Here is an 11,868-nt window from a genome sequence, read left to right as displayed (position 1 = left end):
CAATATAGGATCATTATTGCATCAATACCAATGATGTCATTGGGTAACTCCTAGTAAATAGGCTTAGAATTTTTAACTTAAAATTGTCAAATCTCTGATTCTTTATATCTTTCTGGTCACATGCGCAGGTCTGTTCAACGTGTTGCTAAAAACACCTTCTGCAAAACCAAGGACAATCTTTATCTTCCATTTGTCCTCGCATCCATGCTTATGGATGGAGCCCTGTAGTTTAGTGGTCAGAGCACTTGCCTCGGAAGCAAGAGGACCTGGGTTTGATTTCCAGACAGGGCGAAATGTTGGGCAAGTTTCCTTACTCTTCACGCACCTGTTTACCCAGCAGCAAGTAGGAATCCGGTTGTTAGTCGATTGGCAGAGCACTGTTCCGGGATAATACTCCCTTAAAAAAAAAGTATTATAAATTTTTGGACACTCAATCTTTGTTTACAGGAACTTGATTTAAGTAGCATTCTGATTCAAGACTAGAGTCCTGTAGCTCAGTGGTTAGAGCACTCGCTTTGCAAGCGAGAGACCTGAGTTCAATTCCAGGCAGAGGGCGAAACCTCGGGCAAGTTTCCTTACTCCACACAGAGCCTAATAATAATCCCTCCAAAACCCAAAACAATAATAAATTGGTCATTTTCAATCTACGACTGTTTGTGGGACATTGCTGTGCGCAATTGGCTGCCGCGTTCGCCCACAAATATACAGTCAATTCACTTTACAGTGTGTTCTGTGAAGCGCTTTGGGACGTCCTCCCGACGTGAAAAGCGCTATATCAAATGCAAGGATTATTATTATTATTGACAATTATCTTTAACTTTATTAGTCTATCGATACTAAATTCTGTTGATATCATTCAGTCCAATAAATTTGTAGGCCAAACTAGCGGCAAATTTGAACTAGATAGGTTTGGGCACATGAGGGAAAATCTAGCTCTTGAGTTAAAGTTATGCCTCTGGGCTAAAGAAATAATAGAATTGACAGAATGAAACCCTCACCCAGCAAAAGCCTAGCTTAGTCGCTCGATAGCCCTAAATGAACCAGATATACATGAGTGGCTGGATATCTTCCAGAAAAATACTTCACATCTCTAGGCATTTAGTTATATTTATGATGTCACTTTCATGATGTTGTGGAGATAGTGAGGTTACCTTGGTTAACACTAAACCTAATCAGGAACTGATCTTCATCTGGGTCTAACTGACAGAAAGGAGTTCACACGGAGTGATGGACTGTTCAGCAGTATATTAATCCTCTTATTGACTAAAGAGCTGTAATAATCACTCTCGTCCCTTTGTGCTTCAGAATCGACTGTTAATAATCAAATAATAATCCTTACATTTAGTATATCGCCTTTCACATCAGGAGGATGTCTCAAAGCGCTTCACAGGATATATTGTGAAGTGTACTATATTTTGTAGACGAACAACACAGCCAATTTGCACACAGCAGTATCCCACAAACAGCCATGAAATGAATGACTGATTTTATTTGGGGGACTGTTGGCCAGGACACAGGGAGAAACTCCCTTCTCTTTTTGAATAGTGTCATGAGATCTTTAATGTAAAAAACAGGCAGACGAGGCCTCGGTTTAATGTCTCAGCCGAAGTATGGCACCTCCAATAATGCAGTACACCACCAGCACTGCATTTGAGTGTCAGTTTAGACAATATGAGTTATAAGTTATGAAGTGGGGTTTGAACCCACAATCGCCTGACTCAGAGGTGAGAGTGCTACCAACTGAGCCAGGCTGACACAACTCCTGTTGTTACAATCACAGGAAGTCAGATCTCGAGAATACTATAAAATAGTAGGCTCTAAAATGAAATAATTTCAAAGGGAGTTCCTTAGTCAAAGCACTTGAAAGTACACTTCCTCATACACAATCTACCATTGAAGTGGAGATCCCATGGTTCCATGTGATGTAATTCTGGTTACCAATAGAAGTCTCAAGCTCTTTGCTTAATGAAGGAATTCCCCCATTTGAAGTGAGACCTCTATGTCTAATATTTTCCACTTTGCCTTTTTGACCCTGGCATTGTAGGAGGTTCTATTATTTACAATAGAAACTCAGGCTATTTGCAGATGCTCTGGATGTGAGAGGGAGAAGTGGCACATGGTCAGGACTCATTATCGCCTGGAGACTTTGCAGATTTGAAAAGGCAAGAGCTACCAGGTGCACGAGTCCTATCCAGCATTGAAAATGAAAAACAGATCCTTGTTCTCATTAATCGCAGCCCTGACAGATTCCCATTGATTTAATTCATGCATTATCTTGTCAGTTTAATTCTTAGCTAAACGAGTCAAGCAGCTGACCTGCTCATTAAAATGTAATTTTACCATAGGGGTAAGTAGTAGGAATGATTGATACTTAACCCAGATGACTCTTGTTAATTCTTTGTTGGGGCCTGGGATGAAGGTTGGGAAGTATGTTTTGTTTCTTTACGTAATCCCATTTGTAGGGCTTTTCTGCACAGGAGAGAGCAGTGGGATGATGTTGGCAGGGCAAGGGTATTCCTTGGGGTGTGTCTGCTTCTTAACAGCGCTGTCAGTGTGATTACTGTTTCAGACTGATATGGGATGTCTTTTTCTGAGTAACCACTGTGTACTGTACTCACTCTCTAGAACAACATCATGAAACAATAAAGGAAAGGCTGTATAGCACTTATCACTAAAGCTTGGCCATAAGTCTTTGCATTGGATTTAAACATCTGCTGGGATTGTCGGATTTAAAGCTATTTCAAATAATCAAATCTTAAATCACACAACAATTTACATTGATACAGCACCTTTCAAGGTTAGGAAGATGTCTGAAAGTGCTTCACACAACTGTTTGGGAGGGGATAGCTGGGGAGAGGGGAAGGTAGGAGGGGTGGGGGAGAGTTAACCGAAAGCGAGATTGAAAAAACTGAATTGAAAAGGTACACGGTTTTATCACCTACTACTGACAGACGCTTCACAGTATAATTTCACAAGAAATAACTCCAGTATTTTACTTTTCCAAAAGATTTCTGAGTAAATTAATTTTTATGCAATTAGGGCAAATCATTGGAATGTAATCGCTGAGCCTGAGAATTTCCCAGATCCCACTCTTAACACGAGACAGTACATCACTGCTCTGTGGTCTGCTGCCTCAAACATCTCACATCAGAGCTAGGTGAGTCATTGAATGGATTCTCTCAACCACACAGCGTTGACAAACTCCCTGGGTAGCAGAACCTTTATCATAATCTGTTCAATAAAGACCTCACACTGAATCTCATCTTGAAGTGTTTAGCAAATTTTACGAGATTCAAAGGTTTCTTTTTACTCTTACACAATGCCCCATGGCACTACCAAAAAAATATAAGAGATGCTAACCTCTTTTTGGGAGTTAAGGCAGCACTGTAAATGTCTTTACGTCTAAAGACACCTGAGAGTCGTTACACCAGAGTAGCTAGTACTTAGGAGCCTCTACACCAAGTGTTTTTAATGTGAAATTCGGTTACTTGAATATTGGATAATTGAATAGTTCAGTTTACTGAATGGAACATAGAGCTCCGAGAGATGAGTCTCCTATTATGTTTAGTCCGGTTATATGAATAGTTTGGTTTATTGAATCATTTTCAGTGTCAGACTGAGTATTTAATTCACAGAATTTCATTGTATATGGTAAAATTGTATAACTATAAAATTCCCTTAGTGGAAAAACAAGCCTGCAAAACATTATTCAGAAAGAAATTGCTGAGATCCCGTTCATAAAAGCCAGACAACAATATTAATAGTGTTGTCGTAATTGAATTGAGCTATAGGAGAAAGTCTGTAATGAAATGAAAACTTAGAATTTAAGACAGAGATGTACCCGTTCATTTCAATAGTAACTTCGATAGAACACAGTTGGTCTTTTATGGGTATAACCAACCAACAACACTATGGTTAATGTCATAACATGCAATAAAACTTGCTGTAGGGCGTACCTGCTGTTCATAATTGGCAATGCTGCTATAAATAAACATTACAACAACAAAAAATAAATAATCAAACATGGTGAATAACAAATAAATAAATAAAATTGGTCATTCGCTTCATGGCTGTTTCGGTGATATTGGTATGTAAATTAACTGTTGCATTCACTTACAAAATACACAATCATTATGCCTTAGAGTGGGTCCTGGACTATTGAACCTCTGTTTCAGACTCAGATCGTCTGGTTGCACACCAGGAATCTTAACCGGTAGACCATATTTGACCGCGCATTTGATCATCTTTTCCCACCCCACTGCCCTCGGTTCCTATCCCTATTTCGGGTACCAAGCAAGTATTGTTAAGTGCCTTGGTATGTTCTTCCGATATGAAAGGTGCTATGTAAATGTAGATTTGTATTGTTTTCTAATTGAGACAGCAGCATTGCACGTCACCTTGCCTGAATGCTCCAATCCATACCAGAGACTTTTGTCTTGAAGCCCTAATCCAGATTGTGAAGTAAAATCCTTTGGGCCAGAGAGAATGCCCATTTTGTCACTCTGCTTCACATCCAGTCCAGAAACTAACAAAGAAAACTTGTCACACTCTCTGAGGGCCAAAACATGGCTTAACGTTCATTATAGAATCAACTACACATAGTAAAACAAACAATTGGCCTATTTAGGATAGAAAAGATTATCACAGCTCATCTGTCCAGAACAAAAACAAGAACAGAAAGCAATGGAGAGTAAGTCACCTTATATACAATAGGTTTACATTATATATAGCAGGCTCACTTTACATACAGCAATCCCACTTAATATACAGTCAATTCACTTTTCAGTATTTTCTGTGAAGTGCTTTGAGACATCTGAAAGATGTGATAAGGCACTATATCAAATGCGAGGAATATTATTCTTAATATACAGCAGAAGCCCAATCTATATACAGTAGGTCCACCTTAGATACAGGAAACCCATCTTAGATACAGTGAAGCCACTTCACAGACACAGCTTACAACCAGAGAACTAAATTAACTCATGAGGGAAATTCAATCCATTCCATTACAATCGTAGAATAAAATTCTTGACTAGCAATCACCCTATAAACCAAACCCTATGTAACAAAAACTGCACATACAGAGCTTTTTTGGGAGGAGGGAATGAAGTAAATAGTGCAAATTTGTGATTCATAGAGTTCAAAGAATGAGTCTGACTGAGATGCTGTTTTCACAGCAAATCAGCAAGCTTTTAAAATGTTTGAGTTCAAGTCTCTGAATGCTGTGTACCTTGCACTCAAGAGCTGGGGTTTTAATGTGTAATAGCAGTTTCTCGGGTTTCCAACTAACTCTGTACCACTGCATATGAATTCCTCAGCCCATCTGGTGTTGTTTTATTCTAATACTGTACTGAACAATCAGTCCCAGGTGTTGCAGTAAAGATAGAAAGTTCAAATCTGTTTAATATCAGGACATCCTAAGAGTCTGCATAAAACTCAGCTACTTCCGGATGTTGTCCAAATCACCTTCTCAATGTCAAAGCTGGGAGAATAGGGCTTTGTCGTAGTTAGAAAACATTCTTCTTTCTCTTCCCCCCGTTCACTCCCATCATTGGGGAGCAATGCTTTAAAAATGCATTAATCCGTGGGCTGTAAAACTGCTGAAATGCTAAAGAGATGACTTCTAATTTAAATTTAAGAGCACAAAAAGTGTTTTTTCTTGGTCAGCCGGGTGTCTGACACATGTGGAAACCCATCATCGTGCTTAAGAGTATCCAAACCAAGCTGAGATTTCCATGCACCCTACCTACATATGGAAATACCAGAGATAGATTGTTGGCTTACCTAATTCTGGAAAGTATTAGGCGTAGGTTGGCAAGAAGCATGGCTCATGATGTTAAAAAGTCCTGGATAATTGAGGTTTTGCATCCAAGCTAAGGATTGGATTCAGGAGGAGAGCAGCGATGGGGATAGAGGGAAGATGACCAAAGGTGCGGTCCAAAAGGAAGGTCTTCAGATAGATTTTAAAGGGGTCAAGGAAGGAGTGAGGTGAAGGGCTGGAGTTCCAGAGAATGGGGAAGATAGGCTAAAAGCTCAATTGCTGATGATGGGTTGGACAGGGTGGGGGTTGTGAAAGAGGCCAGTCTCTGCTGAGCAGAAGGAGTGGACAAGTTGGTAAGGTTTAAGAAGTTCGCGGAGGTAGGGTGGGACAAGACTTTGGAGGGATTTACAAATGAGGATGAGGATCTCATACTCAATCCTCTGGGAAATGGGGAGCCAGTGGAGGTGGCTGGCTGGTTACCTTCTGATTTAGAGGATGGCCCATGAAATTCTTGGAAAAGGTGGGACACAGGGTGACTGCCAAGTCAGAGTGGCTGATTCCTCGAGTCACTGCACCAAGATACTCAGCCCAAGAATAATATTGCTGCCTATGTAGGTTAGGACTGGATATGTGTGATGGTTAATAGGGCAGATTCAATGTCAGATAATGTAACCAAAGTTTTTCTGTTTTTATCAGCTGAAGTCATAGGGAAACTGAAACTACAGTCTGCTAGACATTCATCCACTGAACACAATATTGTCAGGAAAACTGCAAAGGGAAGAGGAGCTGTTAAGCGAAGCAGAAGGATTTTAAAGCAACACTAGAAGCCCCCTAAAGCATTCTAGGACTGCAGCAAAGGCAGATTATGATTGAGGGTCTTGAGGCTAGGAGGCTCCTTAGAAACATGAAGCAGGTTCTATGGGTAATCACTTTGTAAAGGACTGCAACTGCACAAGAACAATCCCAAATCTGTTTACCGCTGGCATTCTGCCATTGATTATGGTCTGGGGCTTCATAACACACCAATGAGGGTGTTCTTGGAGTCTGGTGGGGAGTATTATGCTGAGTTAGCATATGGAAAGATGGCAGAGGGTTGGAGGACATTGATGGACTTAATGATCCAGTCCACAAGGGGGAAATAGGACTCAGTAGTGCACCCCTTGCCTGGTAATGGAATATCTGAATAGAGTAGTGGACTTGGTACTCCAGTACCTGAGCTAAGCAGATCTGCTGTACTCCAGACGTGTTTGATGATGGATCAGCCACCGATGGTAACTGGTGGACGTTGGAGGAGCAGCCCAGTCACTAAAGGCAGGGATTCTGACCTGTAATGTTAGGCTAGTCTGATTTGGTTCCCCTCGTGCCACAGGGCAATGTGAAGCGAGCGGAAGCTGGCAGAGTTCACCGTGTGCGAGTTTCTTCCATCCACTACCTGATACCAGCTCTTCCAGGAGAACCCAATACTATGAAAACCAGCCATTGCCGCAGCAGCATCGGTTGTCATTTTTGTCCTAGTTTTGTCCTATTTCGTGAGCTCAGTTGACATTTTTGTCCTATTTTGATAGCCTTTCTTGCATTTATTTTTCCACATTTCTAGCTGCATTTCATCTTCAGCTCTGACAGGCTTCATTCTTTCACGGCCTATTATTTTTGGAACAGGAGAATCTTTCATCCCAGGCAACATGACACCGGCTCACTTTCATTTCCTTTTGAACTTCTGTTAGGTATTAATTGTGAGCTGAAGGACTAAAATCATTCTTAAAATTAAAATTGCCCCAGCCAACCTTCCCTCCTTTGGAATTCTTCAGAAGTTATTCAACGTATTTTCATTTTCCATTTAAAATGACTGGGAAGCACATTGAGTTACTCTTTACAAATTGTTTGTTAAACTGAACAGACATTCATGTGTTGTTGATGAAAAAAACGTCCCATTGAATTCTAATTTAGTCACCCAGAAAAAGAAGGTTTAGCCGGATACTCGCGAAATAACAACAAATTGTATATATATATATATACATATAGGGCCTTTCACGTCGGAAGGATGTCCTGAGGAGTTGGCCAATTATGGGTTTGCACCCGGGTTGGGGGTTGAAACAGGGGTGGAGGGTAAGTGGGGTGGGGGGTAGGAGCGCGGCCGATGGCATGGTCAAAGAGGAAGATCCTGAGACAGGACAGGCATTGAAGGAGGTGAGAGAGGGGACTCAAAATTTACTGGCCCTCTGTTTGCGAACAGGTTGCTGGTCTGTTGGCAAAGGAAAGGTTGCCAAATAATGGAATGGGTGTAAGAGTGTGAATCATTCGAATAAATAATCTAACCCTTGCCTCCTGCAAGAGTGTAGGCCATCGTCTACACCCTGGCCACTGACTGGCTGGCAGTCCACCCTGCCAATCCTTTGATCCTAGATTACGCCCCCCCCCCTCCGCTTTTCACCTATCTCTATGAACAGAGACAGTGCAAGTTCTTTATTTCCTCTTGTTTTCTTTCCATCTCCAAGGCACCTTTCTGGCAGCATAGAAAACGTCCCTCTCCAGCACCCTAAATACCAAATAGAAACAGCCAAGAAAGCAATGTTAAAGGGAATCCAAGGAATCGTTGCTGCGCTGAGAGAATATGAAAGCAGTATTGGGCACATCGTCTGTTACACCATTGTCTCCAGGTCACAAATGAACTCCTCGAATTGTCAACTTAGCTAAATTAATCCCCAGCAAAATAAAAATCAGTCTGTCAGCAATTTACAATTTCTTCCAGGCCACCAATTAGTGATGAGAAAAATGCACTGAACTAACATTTCTCTGTGCAATGAGTAAAAGAAAATGTGTGAGTAACTATGTGGACCACTTCTCATTCTCAAGGAAGCCCTTGCACTCCTTTAAATGCTGAGTAAACGCAATGCACGTAAATATGTTGGCTGTGAGTTGTTCTTCAAACAGTTTGAGTAAACAACACTAAAATCACCATCTGCACATGATCTATAACTCTAGCTGACTCAGAGTATTTCAGTGGAATGAATTTACTTGAATTCCACAACTGATCACAGGGCAGCCTTCCTGCACAGCATCAACAAATTGGTGTTCTTCTTCAAAACTTCCTCTAATTGATCCTATCATGTCATGTTGACCCTAGAGTCAGAAGAGGATCCTGTCTTATATCAGTGTGGTTTCCATTTCCCACAGCAGCTATCCTTTCTTAGTGAGAGCGCTAACATAATCAATTGAACAACAACAGTTTAAACTTACATATTGTCTTTCACGTTGGGAGAAGGTCTTAAAGCACTTTACAATGGCTTGTTTAGAGCCTGAGCTGCGAGAAAATGGGTGGGGAAGGGGAACCGGTTGAAATCACAGGCAAAGCTGTGGCTTTTGAAAGCAGAAAGCAATAGGGATTCCAAGAGAGAGTTTCCAAGGGTGGAGGAAAACTGGCTGAAGGCTCACCCGTCGATAAAGGGGCAGAGCAAGCAAGGGAGGAAGACAGGGCAAGCCAGAGTTGGCTTGCCATTGAGGGCACTGCCTGGCAAGCTTTTCTGCTGCTTCCCGTTAGGGCTTTGACTTGTAGGATTAACACGAGCCGAGTGAGAAGGGTCCCTGATCCCAGTGACAGGATACATCAACATCCATAGTGTTCCAGCATAGGTCCTATCATATACTGTACTTACCTCTAATATAACAATACAGTGAGAAAATATAGCTGCTTCCTCTTTCCATGGTATAATAAAAAGAGAAGTCACTGGGAACACTAAACAGGTCAGGCAGCATCTATGGAGAGAGGAAAGTGAGTTAATGTTCCAGGTCGATGACCTTTCCTCTCTCCTTGGATGCTGCCTGACCTGATGAGTGTTCCCAGTGACTTCTGTTTTTATTTCAGATTTACAGAATCTGCAGTATTTTTCTTTTTGATCTCTCCACAGTATTCATCATATTTTTATTGTATTTGTCAAAACTTTTTTTTAGTTAGTAAGGAAAGCATTGTGAAGTTTCATAAAAGACTGAATAGCATAATTATTAAATTCAGTATTATCACATTGAATCTGTGATGAATCTGTATTTTTCCATTCATTCAAGACTGTGGAACTGAACACCTTCCCTACATCTTTGGCACAATGGTTTATCCAAAGAAAATATCAGCTGATACATGCATACACCCATCATCATGCTAAAGGGTAACCAAACAAGACTGAGCTCCACATATGCAGAAAGGAAGAGGGATTTCAGGAAAGAGTTTCAGAAAGTGGCTGAAGGCTTATCCATGGATGGTGGGACAGAGCAAGGTGAGGAGAAAGCAGGGGGTATGAACTAAGCCAGAGTTGGCTTGCCAATGAAAGAACATCAAGTAGCCTTCCCATTGCTTGTCCTACACATGGAAATTCTCCTGTCTCTGGAATGCAATATGCACACTCTCCCTGGAAAAATACATCCTGCTTACCTTTTCCCAGAGAGTATTAAGCACTGGTTGACAAGAGCCAAGGCTTGGGGACCCCAGAGTGGTGGACTGCTGGATTTTAACCCGCTAAGACCACATTGTTTGCCACTGAAAGCACACTATGGCAAGCTTTCCCCCTGCTTGTCCATTTCAGATCCACCCTACCCATCAGGGCTTTGCTTTGCAGGGCGGGGAATGAGAGGCAGGCCAGAGTCCACTGAGCGGAGGGAGCGGGCAGGATGGTAGGGGGTTAGGAGGTCACAGAGGTAGGGGGGAGCAAGACCATGGAGGACTTTGAAGATGAGGACCAGGATCTTGAATTGTATCCTCTGTGTGATGGGAAGCCAGTGGAGTTGGGCAAGGATGGGGGTGATAGTGTCAGGAAGCCTGGTGCAGGAGAGGACACCGGCTGCAGGGTTCTGGATGACCTGCAGCCTATGGAGGGAGGAGTTGGGGAGGCCGTCAAGCAGGGAGTTTGCATAGTCAAGCTTCAATGTAATGAAAGCGTGTATGAGGGTTTTGATGGCCTGCGGTGTAGGCAGTAGTGGAGCCGGGCGATGTTGTGGAGATGGGAGAAGGCAGAGCAGGGTCATGGCATGGATTTGGGGTACAAAGGATAGTTGAGGGTCAAACAAGACCCCAAGATTCCAGGCTGGCTTAGTAAGGTGGAGTGTGCATCCATGGATGGTGATGCTGTCAGCGCCTGAGGTGTGGAGGCAATGATGGGAGCCAATCAAGAGAGCCTCGTCTTGTTGATGTTGTGAAGCTCTTTGAGACATCTCAAAGATGTGATTAGGCACCAAATAGGAGTAGTTTAGTTTAGTTTTTCCTGTAGTTTAGTGATTAGGGCACTCGCCTCACAAGCGGGAGGGCCTGAGTTCGATTCCCGAGCAGGGCGAAAACTTAGGCAAGTTTCCCTACTCAACACACATGCCTCTGGTTACCCAGCGGTAGTAAGAACTCAGATGTTAGTCGGATGACCTGGTGGATAGCTTTTCTGGGGGTAATAATTCCTTCAAATAAAATAATAATAATTTGGTCACTTAATTCACGACTGTTTGTGGAACACTGCTGTGGGCAATTGGCTGCCATGTTTCGCCCAAAAAACATACAATCAATTTGCTTTACAATATATTCTGTGAAGCGCTTTGAGACGGCTCGAAGATGTGATAAGATGCTATATCATATGCAAGGATTATTATTATATTCACACTTTAACCTCAAGGTAGAAATAAAGGTATTCAGCAGTATTTAGGCTTGTGATAGTTATTAACACTTCATAAAAGTAAAAGCATCCAACAAACAATCCCAGAATTCATAACTGTGCCAGAGATACAGTATATTTGATCCTGATGTGCAAAGGTAGCTAAAACTGTTTCAGTATTGCACCCGTCTTGTGACTGCCTGGGTGTCTGTTTCTTCAGATCTACTTACTGTTTCTAGGAGTAAAAGAAAACCAAAAAGGAGGCAAATTCTGCCAAGTCCTCTTAATCCCACCTGACCATGTTCTGCAAAAGTCACTCTTTCTGAAATATTATATGCTGTACATCGTGCCCGTCAGCAGTGGTGCCAGGTGTTACTGGTGTAAGAAGCCGGAGTGAAATCCAAGCAATTATCTTCTATTAGGTTTTATTATTTTATGGAGAGATCTTATTTCAGACAAAGCAGCAAAGGCTTGTCTGGGAAACCT

General features: G+C 42.0%; 1 non-coding gene across 1 annotated transcript; it reads left to right on the top strand.

The window, feature by feature from the left end:
* Positions 1–218: 218 nt before the first annotated feature.
* trnap-cgg lies at positions 219–292 on the top strand. The gene has a single exon. It is a non-coding gene; the product is annotated as a tRNA-Pro (tRNA).
* Positions 293–11,868: the final 11,576 nt, after the last annotated feature.

This window comes from Callorhinchus milii, unplaced genomic scaffold (genome assembly GCF_018977255.1).
Source record: "Callorhinchus milii isolate IMCB2004 unplaced genomic scaffold, IMCB_Cmil_1.0 Scaffold1, whole genome shotgun sequence".
Taxonomy (NCBI): Eukaryota; Metazoa; Chordata; class Chondrichthyes; order Chimaeriformes; family Callorhinchidae; genus Callorhinchus; species Callorhinchus milii.
This window is presented reverse-complemented; position numbering and strand designations above follow the sequence as displayed.